Raw genomic sequence first — 17,727 nt, 5'->3', positions numbered from 1 at the left:
AGCAAACACAGTCAGTGCTCAAAAATGATGGGAACTGGGAAAGATGGCCTCCCCACCACAAGTTTAAATGACAAGGTCTGTAGCACTGAGAGAGAACAGTTTACAAAATGAGGCCTACAGACTTGAGGGCACTGTGTGTAGAAAATAAGGGAAGAATGACCAAGGGAAGTTGGTGGCCCTTGCCTCTCTCTCCCCCCTCTCTCTGTCATACATATAGAGAAGACTGGCTGGTCTTGAAACTCTGAAATAGACAAACCTCTAAATATAGACAAGTATAAACTGCAGCTGCAACAGAACAATCCAATGAGATTTATATAGCCAGAAAACAGAGATATGAGGAAAGTTGACAAGCCCACACTGAACTGAATTAACTAGCCAAATATATTGTAAACCTGTCACATACCCAGGGATGCAGAACATAAAAATAAAAATCTATGCAACATTTCAGTTGGACCTATGAAGAAAAGCCCTGTATGATGTTAAGGGAAGGAGCAAGTGCTTTTAACACTCCTTTTCTAAAATGCTAGTATCATAGTGAAAGAAGTTGTGCAACACAGCTTCCTTTTGTCAATAAAGCTAATAGTGTCTTGTATACTATAAAGAGCTGGTTGTTTTGCATGTTGCTCAAACTTGAGCCTTCCAGGCTTCCTACCTAAAAATATCTGAAATTTTGACCAAGTTCAGCACAACAAATTGGATGTTGAATTTACTTCAACACAACGAGAATGCCCCAGCCAGAAAACAAAACTTTCAGTTCTAGGCTAAATACCTCATGAAATTCACTATAATTGTCAGGGCCTGTCCAGGACATTTTGCTGCTTCAGGCAAAATTGAAAATGCTTCGTCCTGCAACTACTGCTGCCTCCTCTGTGCCCGACTCCTTTGTCACCTCCTGTGGCCACCACCTCCATTTGATAAGGTGGATTATTTTGCACCACATTCAAGAAATTTTGGGGGAATAAGAGATGACATACAGGCAATGCAGATGGGAAGACATGAGGGAGGGTTTGCCCTGAAGGCAACAGCAGTGAAGGAAGATGAGAGAACAGATGAGTTCACCAAAGGACACTGGATTACAATAAATAACAAGTACATTTCAAACCTATCAGATAATATATCTGTCTCTCTCATAATAAACCGCAATACAGGAGCTCATGAAGAAAAATCACATTGATAAATGGAGCCCCCTACCCATGTAACTATAGAAAGGTGTGTTGTTTGCTGAAAGGAAAATATTTGCACCCAGAACAGGTCTATAGAAGAACAGTTTCTGTGATTAAACTTGTGATTAAAGTTTCACTCCATCCAAATTTCCTCTCTCTCTAGATTTGTTCACATTCAACTTTTATGATGCCACTGGTTTCAGCACCAAACATAGCAGAGTCTACAGAACAGAGCTAGAGGCTTCAATACTCCCCATTACCAAAGCCCACTATCAGTATTTCAGTGGAGGTGTGCTGGAGGTGGTCAAATAATGTGTGAATTTCACCCCTTCCTCGATATAAGTAAGCTGTGAGCAACTGTGCATCCTTTCGTTTAGGGGTGGCTGTCATTAAGTGACAGTGTCACATAACTGATATTTGACAAGCTGGAAGCTGTGCCTGGTGCCATTGACAACAAACCCTCACTTATAATAGTCAGAGTGTATGTACAAAGCCAGCATCACAAACACATGCTGATGCATTATTTAAAGAATGCTTTTGACAGGGTTTAGGAACATGTCAGCTGCAAATGCAGAGCATTCTCATTTGTGATAATGTTAAGACCTTTAGGTGCTAAGAGCACCATGACAGAAGTACTGTGGTGTAAAAAAGAAAGAAAAAAAAGGCGGGGGGGATAATATATTCAGTTCAGTTTAAACAATAAGCCTCTCATGAAAAATATGTCAAATTCTTTCCTACTGTCAATATGTTGAAAAGACAGATCCATTGCTATATCAGTATGGGGGTTAGAGGGAAGTGAAACATTAATTGTACGTACTTTTGAAAGACTCTGTACTTTATCAAAATGCAGTCTCTATAAAATTTGTATTTTTCAAAGCAAAATTCCTTTAACACTTTAACATTATTCCAGTCATCCATTATGTTCAAGTAAGGAGGTCAATATTTCACCTGAGTTAAAAGGGGGAACAACTCCAGTGGCAGCTACCACTTTGAGGACCCCCATTTCTCAAAGATCTTAAGGTCCTTTGCTTGAGGTATGTGCCCATTCTGTTTGTTGCTTTAATTTCTTTCACGGACCTTTTCATTTTTGCCTACATAAACCTTTTAATAAGGTCTCTCAAAATCGTCCATTGGGTCTTTTTTGTGTGTGCATATGTTTGTGCCACACTTAAAGGGGTATTTACCCCACCCCATATCTAGACCATTTGGCATCCTACTACATGTGTATATCAATGGGATTTGCCGAAGGAAACCAAGCTGCCCTGATCTCCTAGGCAGAGACAGGGGTGGGCTGGATGTTCCCTTCATAATGCAGGAGGGCTAGTGGCAGCAAATGTTGGTTTTGAGAGATCACAGTTACTTCTCTTCTTGTGCATGGAGGGAGGAGAGCTCATTACCTCTCTGTACCAACACAGATGGGATTGGAACCTGAAAACCATCTACAAGCTTTAAGATTTGTGGGAGAGGCCTTAATTGTGGCTCCATCTGCATCTGTTACATTATGTGGTGACATGGGTAGTTCTTCACTGCTGTGGTGTGGACTCCTTCCATCAGAAGTATGATTGTTCCCATCAGTACTGATTTTTCTGTCCTCAGGTAAACATGTTTCACCTCAGATCGTAGAAATCTTTCGCCTTTTACATGTTTTTGTTCTATCAGGCATTTGGGAGAATTTGATGGGAACTGTTTTGCTTGTCATGATGATACCACTGGAAGTTACATGACTCTTGGTGGTAATGTATATGATGTTATTGTATTTATTATTTGCTGTACTCCATATTGGGATCCCTTTGGGATAAAGGTGGTTTAGAAATTAAATAAATAAACAAAACACGGAAGATGCTATCATTGGCTACTAGCTATGGTAAAGATGCTAGAGGTGTGCCTCTGAATACCACTTGCTGGGCTGAAACAGTGAACAGAAACTGATTCTTTGGGGCTTCCCAGAGGCATCTGGTTGGTCACTGTGGGAAACAGGATGCTGAGCTAGATAGGCCTTAAGTTTGATCTACAAGGGCTCTTCTTACATTAGAATATGGACCTGCCTGATAATAAAAAAAAATGGCATTGTCATGGCACAGAGATGGAAAGAAGCCAGACCCAAAGCAGAAAGCAGAATGGTCTTCATAGCTTTCAAGGAAACCTTTTGCCCCTAGCCTAAACATAGCAGCCAAATTGGCATTGATCCACCTAGTTACCCACACTTATGCCCTGTACATGGTTGAAGCCATTCATCCTTACAGCAGTTAGTCAATTTACTAATAAAAGAAGCAAGGTATTGACCCCGTCAAATATGTTTTTTTCATCATTTACTAATAACATTTCATGATCTGACAAGTATTTTGGCTTGGGTTTCTACCCTGATTATTTTGCCTTTTGATTGATAGTAGCTTAATTTCCTATAATCTGATTTGCCTTTTAGTTTAGATTTGTGAAATTTGTCTTCATTTGTGAAAATTGCTTAATGCATCTCTTTAGTGGGTCTAATTAATTTAATTCATCATTGTGAAAAAGAAACTGACATAAGCTTAGAAATATCAAGAAATTTGAGATGAATCAAACACACCCCATTCTTGCGTCACATCGTATGCATGTGTTTTATAATGAAGTTGAATGATACAATGCCGTTAAACTAAAAATTTTGTTTCATTTTGTGATATTTTCATTTTTTATGTGATTTGTGACATCCAAACTTTTTTGTTAAACGAATTTCCTTGATTCTATTTTGTTTGTAACAACAACAGATTCAGAAATAAAATGTCCATATGTGAGCCAAAATGCTTATTTGTCCTCTTCCTTATTTAGCATCTGCAATGTTCTAGCTACAAATAGCCATTATGTTTCTCAAATGCAAAATTCTGATTCTGCCAGGCTGATTGTTCTGTCAAAGAAGGCTCTTTGCATGCATTTCTGGACCTGCTGCCTGGATGTCTGTATTCACTATCAACAAAGGATAGTGGGATAATAATGCTAGTTCGGTAATTACACATTCAGTGACATACACCCAGCAGGTGTTGATGAGATGGGGTGCACATGTGTATCCAGACTTTAATGCCATGAAGTCTTCATCATGACTGCACCATGCACATAGGATATGCCTTCTCTATCTTGTGATATACATGGGAATTCACACACATCCCTCCAGGGTTGTTTTCTTCATTTCTTATCTGTATACAACTAGTGCTGTCCAAAACAGGAGAAATCAACATATTTCGGTCTGAGGGCCACACTGGCCCACTGCCAACTCTTTAGGAGGCTGGAAAAGTAGGTATGGTCTAAGTGGAAAACTGACCATTCATTTATAAAGCTAGCATCCACAAGAATTGCCCATAAGCCATTCTACTCAATTTTCATGCTTTAAAAAAATCATTCATTATTAAATTCAGTAATATATATATATTGGGACAGGTTTTTTTGTTTTTCTTCTTGCCTTTTTGTCTTTTCCTAGTGTGGATGCGCAAAGCATGGGAAATAAACAAGATGAGCTTGAGCTCTTGGTACAGCAAACTAAATATGACATAATAGGCATCACTGAAACATGGTGGGATAAGTCCCATGACTGGAATGTAATAATGGAGGGATACAATCTATTTCAGAGAAACAGACCAGACAAGAAAGGAGGAGGAGTGGCGTTATATGTCAGGGATGTGTATACCTGTGAAGAGATCCAAGATTTAGAACCTCAAAGCCAAAGTGAGAGCATTTGGGTCAAAATTAAGGGAGAGAAGAATAACAGTGACCTCATTGTGGGATTTACTATAGATCCCCAAGCCAAACGGAGGACATAGATGATGCCTTCCTGGAACAGATGGCCAAGCATGCAAAAGGAAGGGAGATAGTAGTAATGGGGGACTTCAATTACCCGGATATTTGCTGGATGTCAAACTCAGCCAAGAGCATAAGGTCAAACAGATTCCTCACTGGCCTTGCAGACAACTTCGTTGTCCAAAAAGTGGGAGAAGCAACAGGAGGAACAGCCATTTTAGATCTGGTCCTAACCAATGTTGATGACCTGGTTAGTGGGGTAGAAGTGGAAGCATCATTAGGCACGAGTGATCATGCTCTTCTGAAGTTTTCTATACAGCGGAAAGGAGCAGCCAAGTATACTAGGACTCAATTTCTTGACTTTAAGAAAGCTGACTTCATAAAACTTAGGGAAGCGCTGGGTGAGATCCCATGGACAGTAATACTAAAAGGAAAGGGAGTTCATGATGGCTGGGAGTTTAAGAGGGAGATAGTAAAAGCACAACTTCAGGCAATACCATTGAGACGGAAACATGGAAGGTGCCTAAAGAAGCCAGGGTGGCTATCTAAAGAACTTTTTAACTGAGTTAAGATTAAAAAAGGATGTGTACAAAAAATGGAAAAGGGGGGAAACCACCAAAGAGGAATTCAAACAAATAGCCAGCACGTGTAGACACCAAGTCAGAAAAGCTAAAGCACAGAATGAACTCAGGCTTGCTAGAGAGGTTAAAAGCAACAAAAAAGGCTTTTATGGGTATGTTCGTAGCAAGAAGAACAAAGAAACAGTGGGGTCACTCAGAGGAGAAGATGGTGAAATGCAAACAGGGGACACAGAAAGGGCTGAACTCCTCAATGCCTTCTTTGCCTCAGTCTTCTCCGATAAAGAAAACAATGCCCAACCTGAAGAATTTGGAGCAAATGATTCAGCAGAGGAAACACAGCCCAGAATAACTAAGGAGATAGTACAAGAATACTTGACTAGTTTAGATGTATTCAAGTCTCCAGGGCCAGATGAACTGCATCCAAGAGTATTAAAAGAACTGGCAGATGTGATCTCAGAACCACTGGCAGTCATCTTTGAGAATTCCTGGAGAACAGGCGAAGTCCCGGCAGACTGGAGGAGGGCAAATGTTGTCCCTATTTTCAAAAAGGGGAAAAGAGAGGACCCAAATAATTACCGCCCAGTCAGTCTGACATCAATACCAGGGAAGATTCTGGAGCAGATCATTAAGCAAACAGTCTGTGAGCACCTAGAAAGGAATGCTGTGATCACCAATAGTCAGCATGGATTTCTGAAAAATAAGTCATGTCAGACTAACCTGATCTCGTTTTTTGACAGAATTACAAGCCTGGTAGATGAAGGGAATGCAGTGGATGTAGCCTACCTTGATTTCAGCAAGGCATTTGACAAGGGGCCCCATGATATTCTTGTAAAGAAGCTGGTAAAATGCGGACTTGACTATGCTGCCACTCAGTGGATTTGTAACTGGCTGACTGACCGAACCCAAAGGGTGCTCATCAATGGTTCCTCTTCATCGTGGAGAAGAGTGACTAGTGGGGTGCCACAGGGTTCTGTCTTGGGCCCGGTCTTACTCAACATCTTTATCAACGACTTGGATGATGGACACAAGAGCATCCTGATCAAATTTGCAGATGACACCAAACTGGGAGGGGTGGCTAACACCCCAGAGGACAGGATCACACTTCAAAACGACCTTGACAGATTAGAGAACTGGGCCAAAACAAACAAGATGAATTTTAACAGGGAGAAATGTAAAGTATTGCACTTGGGCAAAAAAAATGAGAGGCACAAATACAAGATGGGCGACACCGGGCTTGAGAGCAGTACATGTGAAAAGGATCTAGGAGTCTTGGTTGACCACAAACTTGACATGAGCCAACAGTGTGACGCGGCAGCTAAAAAAGCCAATGCAATTCTGGGCTACATCAATAGGAGTATAGCATCTAGATCAAGGGAAATAATAGTGCCACTGTATTCTGCTCTGCTCAGACCTCACCTGGAGTACTGTGTCCAGTTCTGGGCACCAGAGTTCAAGAAGGACACTGACAAACTGGAACGTGTCCAGAGGAGGGCAACCAAAATGGTCAAAGGCCTGGAAACGATGCCTTATGAGGAACGGCTAAGGGAGCTGGGCATGTTTAGCCTGGAGAAGGGGAGGTTAAGGGGTGATATGATAGCCATGTTCAAATATATAAAAGGATGTCACATAGAGGAGGGAGAAAGGTTGTTTTCTGCTGCTCCAGAGAAGCGGACATGGAGCAATGGTTCTAAACTACAAGAAAGAAGATTCCACCTAAACATTAGGAAGAACTTCCTGACAGTAAGAGCTGTTCGACAGTGGAATTTGCTGCCAAGGAGTGTGGTGGAGTCTCCTTCTTTGGAAGTCTTTAAGCAGAGGCTTGACAACCATATGTCAGGAGTGCTCTGATGGTGTTTCCTGCTACCAGGGGGTTGGACTCGATGGCCCTTGTGGTCTCTTCCAACTCTATGATTCTATGGATGGATGGGTGACTATGCTACTCACTTTGTATGTATCAAAAGGTTTTGTACCTATTTGTATTTCTTTTTGCAGTTAAAAAAGAAAAAAAGGTAAGATTTATATATGAAGGACCACCTGTACCCACTGTTGTAGTCTCGCTGCTGAGCAACAACACGCAGAGCTCATTGGAGTGGGAGGCCAGCCAACTGGAAGAATCTCTGAGATGTACTTACCTGGAGGCAGAGTCAGCATACGAAGTCAGGTCCAGTCCTAGGGTTCAGTAAACAGCAATCCACATGGTCAGATAGTCCAGGGGTCAGGGAACCCAAGATCATGGGGTTAAGATGAGCAGAAGGCAGCAAGGTAGAGCCAGGAACTACAAGTGTTGTTACCAGCATTTGACTGTTGCTGGAAGTTCTGCTTAAGAAGGCCGAAGCCAGCTGGTTCTCATCAGTCCCTTATCCTCTGTGTCCTTGAAGGCTGATCAGCTGCAGGTGGAGTCACTCCACCTTTCCCCCCTTCAGGCTGCTGTTCAGCAGGTGAAGATGACTCCTGGCCCATGACACCCATACACACTTGCTTTGACCTTAATATCTGCCTCAGAGATTGTGTTTGTAAGTCTGCCACATAGGTGGGCTATAGAGACGAGGCCTTTTCAGTGGTGATCCTATATCTTTGGAACTCTCTCCTGAAAAAATGACTTGCTTAAGTGTAACATTTACATTCCACCTCTTCTCCAAGTTGCTCAAGGTGGCATGCATGGTTATATCCCACTTAGTTTTATCCCCACAAATGTGGGGAAAATTAGGTTGAGAGTCAGTGGCTTTTCCATGATCGTCTAGTAAGCTTCAAGGTCAAGTGGGGATCTGAACCAGGTCATAGTCCAGTGGTCTAATCACTAAACCATATTTTCATGAATGGCCCCATATTTGCTAGCTTTTAAAATTGATGTTTCATATGAACTACTGTCCTGGTCTGTTAAACTACAACAGTTCTAAGTAAATTTAAAGTAACTTGATTGTTTTATATTATATATTGCTTGCGAGTCATCTTGGGTGGGATTTTGCCCTGAAAAGCAGTATATACACTTTTTTTTGTACTATCACTTGTACATGGCACTTAAAAGTTGGAAAATACTAACTACACTTTGGATGGTATTTTATACTATTCTCTATCATGGAAACTATTATAAATAGGAATTACTTGAATTCTATTAATTGCTCATCACAGTTTGTGTACCAGGGTTGGCTGAATGTTCCAGAGCATGCGCAGAACACATTGCTTTTTGTTTCTAAGAAAACAACAGATGTAAGGAATAACATATCAAAACGCCATCTTATAGAATAAGATACATAAGCTAGGGAATAAATCATTTGCAAGGCAATACTTAAAATAGATTTTATTGTAATGTATGTTTATATTGTAGTGTGTGTGTGTGTGTGTGTGTGTGTGTGTACACACACATACAGATATATGCCTATACTGCATAACACAAACAGTAACACATTATGAAAATTGCAGATCAAATAAAATGGTAGTGTATTTATAGTTGCAATCTTGCTGATAACCTTTCGCAGCAATATTTGCTTTAAACTGAAATCCAGAGTTGTCTACATAGCTTTTGTAAGTGCAACAGCTCTAAATGTCTGCTTCAGCAGAAACCTTTTCTAGCAACTGACATATCCCTTTCCATATTATAAAGGAAAGTTTTCAGCCAATGAAGTGAGGCAAATGTAAATTTGGGCTTCAGAAATTCAGATACACTAATATTTAAAGTCCCAATATACTGCCTATTTGGCACTAACTATGATTATTTTATTCTATTTTGGAGACACCTGTGAGTGATCTAGGGTGACCGAGTGACCGAGTGAAAGCTGATAGAGTCTGCACATGCCCTGTGTAAGAACAGAATTTGCTTATTTATTAATTTATCACACACCTTTCACCCTAAGGTCCCAAGGCGGGTTACAACATTATATAAAACACAATGTTAAAAACAGTTTATAATAACTTTCAATCACAAAAGTAAGGTGGGTCTTCAAATACGTGTATACCTCAAGTGTCAAAAGCCAGAGTAAAGAGGTGCAAAAGAGCTATTTGACAGTGGAACAGACTCCCAGGAGAGGTGGTGGACTCTCCTTCCTTGAAGGTTTCTAAGCAGAGGTTGGATGGCCACCTGTCATGGATGCTTTAATTGAGATTCTTGCATTGCAGAGAGTTGGACTAGATGACCCTCCAAGTCCCTTCTAATTCTACAATGGACTATGAAAATACATATGGGGCAGTTGTTGTTGGTACCTTTGGTTGCATACGCTTCAGGTTACATACGCTTCAGGTTACAGACTCCGCTAACCCAGAAATAGTGCTTCAGGTTAAGAACTTTGCTTCAGGATGAGAACAGAAATCATGCGCTGGCGGCGTGGCGGCAGCGGGAGGCCCCATTAGCTAAAGTGGTGCTTCAGGTTAATAACAGTTTCAGGTTAAGAACAGACCTCCAGAACAAATTAAGTACTTAACCCGAGGTACCACTGTAGTACACATAGAGTTCATTAGGTGAATTGTGAGCAAGTATCTGATCTTTTATTCCTTCACGTAAAATAAGAAGCAAAGTTACACCCTTCCTCATCACTTCACTATGAGGTCAACTGGATGCATATATGCTTTTTGAACTGGTAAGAAATAAGCACCTAAAATTATGATTCTTCAGCTTTTCCCAATGTGTGAATTTAAAAGAGAGATATTGAAAGTAAATAGAAGATGACACCAGCTTCCCCTCTGGTCTTTTGAAGACTGAATGATTCTGCACGCATACATACGCTATTCTACACAAAACATTCTGAGCTAATTTTTTCTTAAGAGAGGCTTTAAAGTATAAAACTCATCAAACATCTTGTCCTCTGAGACAATGTCATCTAAGTTCAAAGAATGAACAGCCCTACAAAAACAATGTCTTATTTCACTGCATGTTTGAGTTGATGAAATTGAACTGTTTTTTTTATCTTTTCCGTAACTTAAAAAAAGTTGGAATAATCAAGCTTCCAAATTGAAAAGCAGTATTTTATATATTCATTAGCACATATGTAAAGATTTGCACCAGAAGGTAAAACATTTTAAATATTTTTCTGGGAGAGACTTTGTTTATGATTCAGGGTTAACTCAAAAACAAAAGTTACACAAGTTATTCATGTTAATGAGGGCCCCTTTAATTATTTCTAATTTAGAGATGAATGAACTTCAAACACATTTAAATTTGGTCAAGAATCTCACTGTATTTCCTTTCAACTGAGTGCTGTTTCAAAGGTAGCCAGCCCTTTTCCCTGTGCTGCTAAGGTCTTGTTCATAGGATATCATATACTGTATAGATATTAAGAAAGAGCCACAATTTAGGCTCCCATGAGCGAACTGTTCCACTTCTCCACTTATCTGTTATGCCTGGAAATGGATAAGAGATAACAAGAGGAAGCTCCCACTTCACCATCGACTCTCCATGGGATTGTGGACATAATATAATCTCTCATCCTGAGTGTGACAACTGTAAAACTGCAGTGAGGATCTGTAAGAATTTGCAGGCCATTCACTTCCCTCAGTCTGAGCCTCCCTCTTTCTGCAAACGAATGGGTGGAATTGCCATGCCACCTTCTTCTGTCAGGTTTTGGAGATGCACCTTTCCTACAGCTGCAGCTTTGAGGGCATCTTCTAGCAAGGTAGCTATCTTTTAGGAAGAAAAATTACAGTTTAACCTCACCCAGCAGTCATGGGCTACAAGGGCTAGCAGCTGCCTTTCCTTCCAGCAGAACCCTGATACTTTTCAGCACATGAGAGAAATGAGTGCCTAAACAGGGCTCCCATGTGTAAAAAGCTAGCATATAAGGAGAAAAGCTTCTAATCCACTCCTTCCTGTTCAAGATCTCCAACTGCAGGTGGTTTTTAAAAAACCTGCAATACAGAAGAGCATTGAAAATGTGAACCTACTGTTACATTTCATTCTACTACCTTTCTGCTGCCTGTATCAACTACAGTAGTACCTCAGTTTATGAACATAATCCATTTCAGAAGTCTGTTCTTAAACTGAAAACGTTCTTAAACCAAAGCACACTTTCCCTAATGAGGCCTCCCGCTGCCGGTGCCCTTCCACCGCTCGGATTCCATTCTTAGACCGAGGTAAAGTTCGCAAACTGGGACACTATTTCCAGTTTTGCAGAGTTCGTAAACCGAATCGTTCTTAAAAAGGACTGTTCTTAAACCTAAGTACCACTGTATTCTTGGGGGGAAAATACATACAAAACTTGTATTTTAGGGGAAAGTGCATATAAAAAATATGTACCATTTTAAACTAATATTTTATAGGTGGTTGAAGGGATGCAAAACTGGCTTGAAATGGAAACAAGCCAATTCATCCATCCCTGCTTAAAAGTGCAATCTTGTTACATATCCCTGCAGAAGCAAAATACGATTGAGATAAACGGGGATTATTCCCAGGTAAGTAGGCAAAAGATTGCAGCTTCAGGATTATTCCCAATGCTAGTCCAATTCAGAGCAGACCCATTGAAACTAATGGACATAAGCTAACATTAGACCATTCCTTTCAATGGGTCCACTGCAATTCAACTACCCACTGCATCTTTTTGTACTGGTGTGCTTTGGCCTCAGATTAGGGCACACAGGAATTAAGGGCTGACTAAATGCCTTAACTTTCCCCACAGCCTTTTGTACTGTACTACCATGACACAAATTCTACCTGCCTGTTGTCTCAATAGTGACTATAGCATATGTCCTTACTTTAAAATACCTGTAATTTTCCCCCCATACAGGGCTAGAATCACATTCTGATGTGCTAGTACAATACTTGCAGGGAATTTTTCAAATGGATTAACAGCCATGTGGGTTGGCAACTGCGACACAGAATTTATAGCCATTGTAGTGCCCCCTATTTGTTGTACTATAACTCCCATTATCCCTGACCATTGGCTATACTGGCTGGGTCTCATGAGAGACACGGTACATCATATGAGCACCTACTTCTGCCTTATACACAGAAGAACACTCATTAGTTTAACTGCTGGAGATGGGTACATATATCCACCAAGGCGAGTAAATAACTTCATATTTGTATTCTTCTAAGAGGTACCATTTAAAAAGATTTGCTGGAGGTACGTGTGATTTTGTCACCTTTCTAACACACATTTTGTCATATATATATAAAATCTAAGTATTTTTGTGCATATATTGATTACATGCATACGCCCCTCCAAAATAATACTCAAAAAACTTCTGGAAGGCACATTTTGAATGTGTGATCCATTCCTAGAGGGTTTTTTTTTTTTTTTGTAAAGCTGTTTCATATTATTTGATTAATGGCTGAAAATTGGAATACAAAGATAAAGGGAACTTTGAAATTCATACGTTGGAGTATTAAACTATACTTTGGAGTAGATGTAAATGTCAGAGAGGGAAAAGATCTAATGAACTCTTTATTGGCAAAATATAGCTCTGCATCTGCACTGAATTTAAAACTTCTTTTTTTTTTTTTGCAAAGCATATGATTTCAGTCTTAAAATAACCATTGAGAAGTTTTCTTACTATTGTTATGAGTTTGGGGAGTTAAAGTGGATGCCAGGCTCCTCTAATCCCTGGATCCAGCAAGTGTTACAATTTAATCAAGGTTTCTAATTCTTGGAATAGCCAGGCTAGCCTCCTGGTGATGGTGAAAGCCTGGGTAATGAGCCATTAAGGGGGATTAAGGGGCTTTGTGTGAGACAGCAAATGGGTGGGGGCCCCTTCCCCAACAGATAAAGCCAGATTTCAGAGTTTTAGAGACGGATGTGACCTAGACATAAACCAGCAAGCTGGAAAGTGTGTCTGAGCAATGTTTGATTTCTGTTTGAATCCAGGGCTATGGCTATGGGACAAACGAGCCTTTTGGGGTGTTAGTGCTGTGAACCCCTTCACTGTAGGTTCAAGTTGTATATATGTATAAATAAGTCATGTAACATAAAGATACCACAGTCTCTGCTGTGCTGTCTTTGCAAAAACAAACACGAACTCTGGATAAGAGCCTGAAACCCTGGAATCTTGCATCACTCAAGAGATTGGGGCGATATGCAACACTATATTGACCCTCGTCTATTACAATTAAATGCATTTAAGAGCTGTGCAGATAGATCACTTTGGCAATGTAGAAGTTGCAGAAACTGGTAGTGAATACAACCATAAGTGATGACTATTACTTCATAAAACTACTGTATTTTTCGCCCCATAGGGCGCACCGGCCCATAGGACGCACCTAGTTTTTTTTTTGGGGGGGGGGGGATAAAGAAAAAAAACTTTTATTTCCCCCTCAGGCGCGGGGCTGCGGCAGGGGAAGCCCGAGCTTCCCCCACCCCCAGAACAGGCAGCTCTCCGCAAACCTTGGGAGACCGGCGCGACTTCCCGCCGGGCTCCCACGCCTTGCGGATATATGCCTGAAGCCCAAACCAGGTCAGGGAACAGCGGGATGGCAGCGCTGCGCCTCCCCGCTGCCCCCCAGCTTGTGGGGCTGGCGGCAGGGAGAAGCGCGCTTCTCCCCGCCGCCAGCCTCCAAACCAGGTCGGGGAACCAAAGCCAGGGGCGCGCTGTGCAGGCTTTGAAATGCAGGCTGCTATCCGCAAGCCTAGGGAGCCCGACGGGAACTTCCGCGGGCTCCCAAGGCTTGCGGAGAGCTTCCTGAAGCCTGGAGAGCGAGAGTGTTCGGTGCGCACCAACCCCTCTCGCTCTCCAGGCTTCAGCGAAAGCCTGCATTCGCCCCATAGGACGCACAAACATTTCCCCTTCATTTTTGGAGGGGAAAAAGTGTGTCCTATAGGGCAAAAGATACAGTATTTTCTTTTTAGGACCCCAAGTTTTAATCCCCCCCCCCCCCCCCGATCTCTTTCCTGCCACAATAATAGCTTCAGGATTTAAATCCGGTGCTGTTATTGTGACTTCAAAGCTTTTAAAAAAACTGCAGTTGAATGAAGCAGTTCATCTGTCATTATTCAAATAAGAAGCAATTATGATGAAATAAAGATAGAATTCCATGGAGAAATGTCCCAATCAATTTTCACTTATATTTAACAGGAAACATAAAATGATGCATAGAATAGTACATTTATGTTAGTTTTTTTAAAAATAAAAACATGCCTTGAATGTAAAAAATAGGAATTGCTGATCTTTATCAAGTTCATCGTACAACTGCAGGAGCCATATAAATAGATTTCACAAATATTGACAAAAAGATCACTTTGAAGGGAACAATTTCACATTAGGTGAGGAAACAAAACTATTTCCATATTCTAGAGTTGTTTGGATTGTCCATTCCCATGAGGACTACTTCAGATACCACAATTTTCTGATATCTAGATAAGCTATGGGCAAGAGAATGCAAGTTTCCTGTGAAACATGGCCTGGATATTTTTTTCAAAATGGTTTCCTGATTGGTGCACGTGTGGCACAAACATATCTGTACTGCAGTTCACCTATCATGTTAAATCTATTAATGCAGATTTTGAATGCAAAGAAAACTGCTTGCCAAGCAGCACAAGGGTTGCTTTTAAATGATTACTGATAACATGCAAAGTGGGGTTTTTCTTTTCTAAGTTAGCGAAGCACTAACTTGACTTTGTTTGATTGGGTCTCAATATTCTAATACAATATGATGTAGGTAGTGATGAAGTAAATGCGAACAAGCAGAAGAAGTTTGTCACCATGCCTGAAAACGTGGTTGTAGATGATTTTACAACATTCCTATATTTATTTCATAAGATTTATATAACACTTGATTGTAAAAAAAAAGAAGCGGTTATCCATTATTCCTGTTCTTTTTTCCACTCAAGTGTTCCATTTTTCTTTTTAGTCATGAAAGTATTATTTCATCAGAAGTCCATTTTTTTTTAAGTTAAACAATGATATTTAAATGAGTTGCTTGTGATAGAGGTATGAAAACGTATGTTTATTTGACTCGAACAGGTTGTTGTTCTTGTTATTCCAGTTATCGTAACACAAAGCTTTAGAAATGAAAGCCTGAAACATTTATTTTCTGTGCTGTAGCTCTTCTGGGAGATCTACTCTCAGCAAATAATATGTAAAATGCTGACACCTAATGTTAAGTTTGAGTATTTTCCTTGAGATGCATTTTCTAACAATTTTAGGAATAAAAATGCTGTTCTGCAGCTGGTAGAAAATACCCCCAAAAAAGGCCCGTGGCTGACATCAAAGCTTTGGGAAGCTCTGTTGCATCATCTTCCAGTCAGTTGTAGGTACACATTCAAGGTGAGCACAACACTTGAAGAAGCATAAAGTATGTTTCCGCTATTTTTTTGCACCCCCAAGAACCTATATACAATTCCTGATGCCTCAGTGTTAAATAATCCCAGGAAACTGAGATTAGAAAGACTTGTCTCAAGCTTTGAAAAGTTTCTGCCCATCACAATTGTATTGGACCATGTGAACTACTGGTCTGAGCTAGCAGCTCATATATTCTAGGAAAATGGCAGTGTTGAGATATGAAGGCATCATTTGACAAAGCAATAAAACCATCCCATTCTTCTCTCTCCGGCTTCTTCAAGCTGGGGAACTACAGTTCTGACATAGATTCTACAGAGTAGCAGAACCAGTCCCAGACTCCCAGTGGATTTATATGGTGAATGTTAACACACAAAAAGTTCTGTGCTTATAGTGTCAGCACTCAAGTCTGCAACAGGTCTTTAACTAGTGACTGCAGGACTGTCAAACATAGGCTCACCCTGTGTACCAGCCCCTGCACAAAGGAGAAAACTACAGGGAAATCAGTCAAGAAAACATGGTGAGATTGAGTCAGGTAGCGCCCCTGACCCTTATGAACAATTTTCCCTCATATATAACCTTGTCCTGCAATTGCGCTTCTCAGAGTCACTGCCAATACCACTTGTCCCAAAGGTACACTTAGCTCGTACTAGAAACTGAACCCTCTGGAATCAATTACCAGCTGAAATTAAACAATTACTTAGTGTCTTGATATTTAGGTGGCTGCTGAAGATTCTCTCTGTGTTTGTGTGTGGGGGCACGTGTGTGTGTAGGCTTTCCCTGGTTACTCAGTTTTTTTGAAATTTTACTTGTAGAACTATATAAATGGTTTTATTGAGTTTTAGAGTCTAATCTTTTTTATTTTGTCTTACTGTACTGTACACTGTTTCTGGGGTGTATGGGGTGTTAGGGGAGGGGTAGTACTTCTAGTGAAGGAGACATCATGCTCCTTCTGGGCTAGTTTGACCACCTTTGGTCCCCACCCTGCACTCAGCTCTCACCTGTGGATCCTAGAAGCTGTTACACCCCAGGAAATGGCTTTGGCTGGCTGGTTAAACCAGGTGAGGGTAGCAAATGGGTCTCAAACTCTTGGTGAATTAGGGACTTCCCCTGCATATGAATCTGGCGGATTGAGTGGATGAGACCAGTAGTGGGACAAATGGTAAAAGAAGTTGGTTACAGTGCATGTTGCAGACGGAAATGTGGGCAGATGGGGCTCACCAACCTGGGAAGGTAGCCCAGCTAGGAGAATGAAAACTCTGATCTTAAACCTCTGCTGCCTTGCAGCTATACTCATTTGTGAGGAAGGCTTCAGGAGTAAGGTAAGTAAAAGTAAGGTAAAGGACCCCTGGACAATTAAGTCCAGTCAAAGGCAACCATGGGGTGCAGCGCTCATCTCGCTTCAGGCCGAGGGAGCCAGCATTTGTCTACAGACAACTTTCCACTTCTGGCACAACAGAACACTGTGACAGAAGCCAGAGCGCACATAAATGGTGTTTACCTTCCCGCCGCAGCGGGTACCTATTTATCTGCTTGCACTGGCATGCTTTCTAATTGCTAGGTTGACAGAAGCTGGGACAGAGCAATGGGAGCTCACTCCATTGTACAGATTCAAACCGCGACCTTCTGATCAACAAGCCCAAGAGGCTCAGTGGTTTACACCACAGCGCCACCCGCATCCCTGCTTCAGGAGTAAGCCCCAAGGAAAAATCTGTACCCACTGCTTTGTGGGACATCTTCAGGAGAATAAAAGGCTAAGGAGTTACACAAATCCAGAGTGGACTCCCTAAGATGGTTGGATGGTGTCTTATACACTTCCTTCTGGCAACTCCTGCAGCCAAGCTGGTACCAAATTTATTCCTGTGGACCACATCAGCAAGGCCGAAAAAGTTTGCTTTTTAAAAGTTACTCTTTAAAGTCCTCATTTTCCTCATTATTTAATAAGTGGCATATATGGAATGTTATACAGCACAGTAAGTTATCATAGGCTTCCTGGGGCTTATTCACACATGGTATCAGCA

At 41.1% G+C, this 17,727-nt stretch overlaps 1 protein-coding gene and 1 long non-coding RNA gene across 9 annotated transcripts in view; one reads left to right on the top strand and one right to left on the bottom strand.

Annotated features, from left to right (window-relative positions):
* ARHGAP15 (Rho GTPase activating protein 15) overlaps positions 1-2,130 on the bottom strand; it is a 386,745-nt gene extending 384,615 nt beyond the window's left edge. For 3 of the 8 annotated variants that reach the window (XM_079994045.1, XM_079994050.1, XM_079994047.1), the window contains exon 1: positions 257-615. The gene's annotated coding sequence lies outside the window, so the exon portion shown is untranslated. Of the gene's footprint in view, positions 1-256; positions 616-769; positions 890-2,111 lie in introns of those variants that run through there. The other 5 variants (XM_079994052.1, XM_079994048.1, XM_079994054.1 and 2 more) reach the window with 3 other exon arrangements.
* On the top strand, positions 29-2,096 carry LOC307226558. The gene is made up of 3 exons (XR_013843495.1): positions 29-75; positions 796-919; positions 1,327-2,096. It is a non-coding gene; the product is annotated as an uncharacterized lncRNA (long non-coding RNA).
* Positions 2,131-17,727: the final 15,597 nt, after the last annotated feature.

The sequence above is a fragment of the Podarcis cretensis genome (genome assembly GCF_951804945.1).
Source record: "Podarcis cretensis genome assembly, chromosome: 1".
Taxonomy (NCBI): Eukaryota; Metazoa; Chordata; class Lepidosauria; order Squamata; family Lacertidae; genus Podarcis; species Podarcis cretensis.
This window is presented reverse-complemented; position numbering and strand designations above follow the sequence as displayed.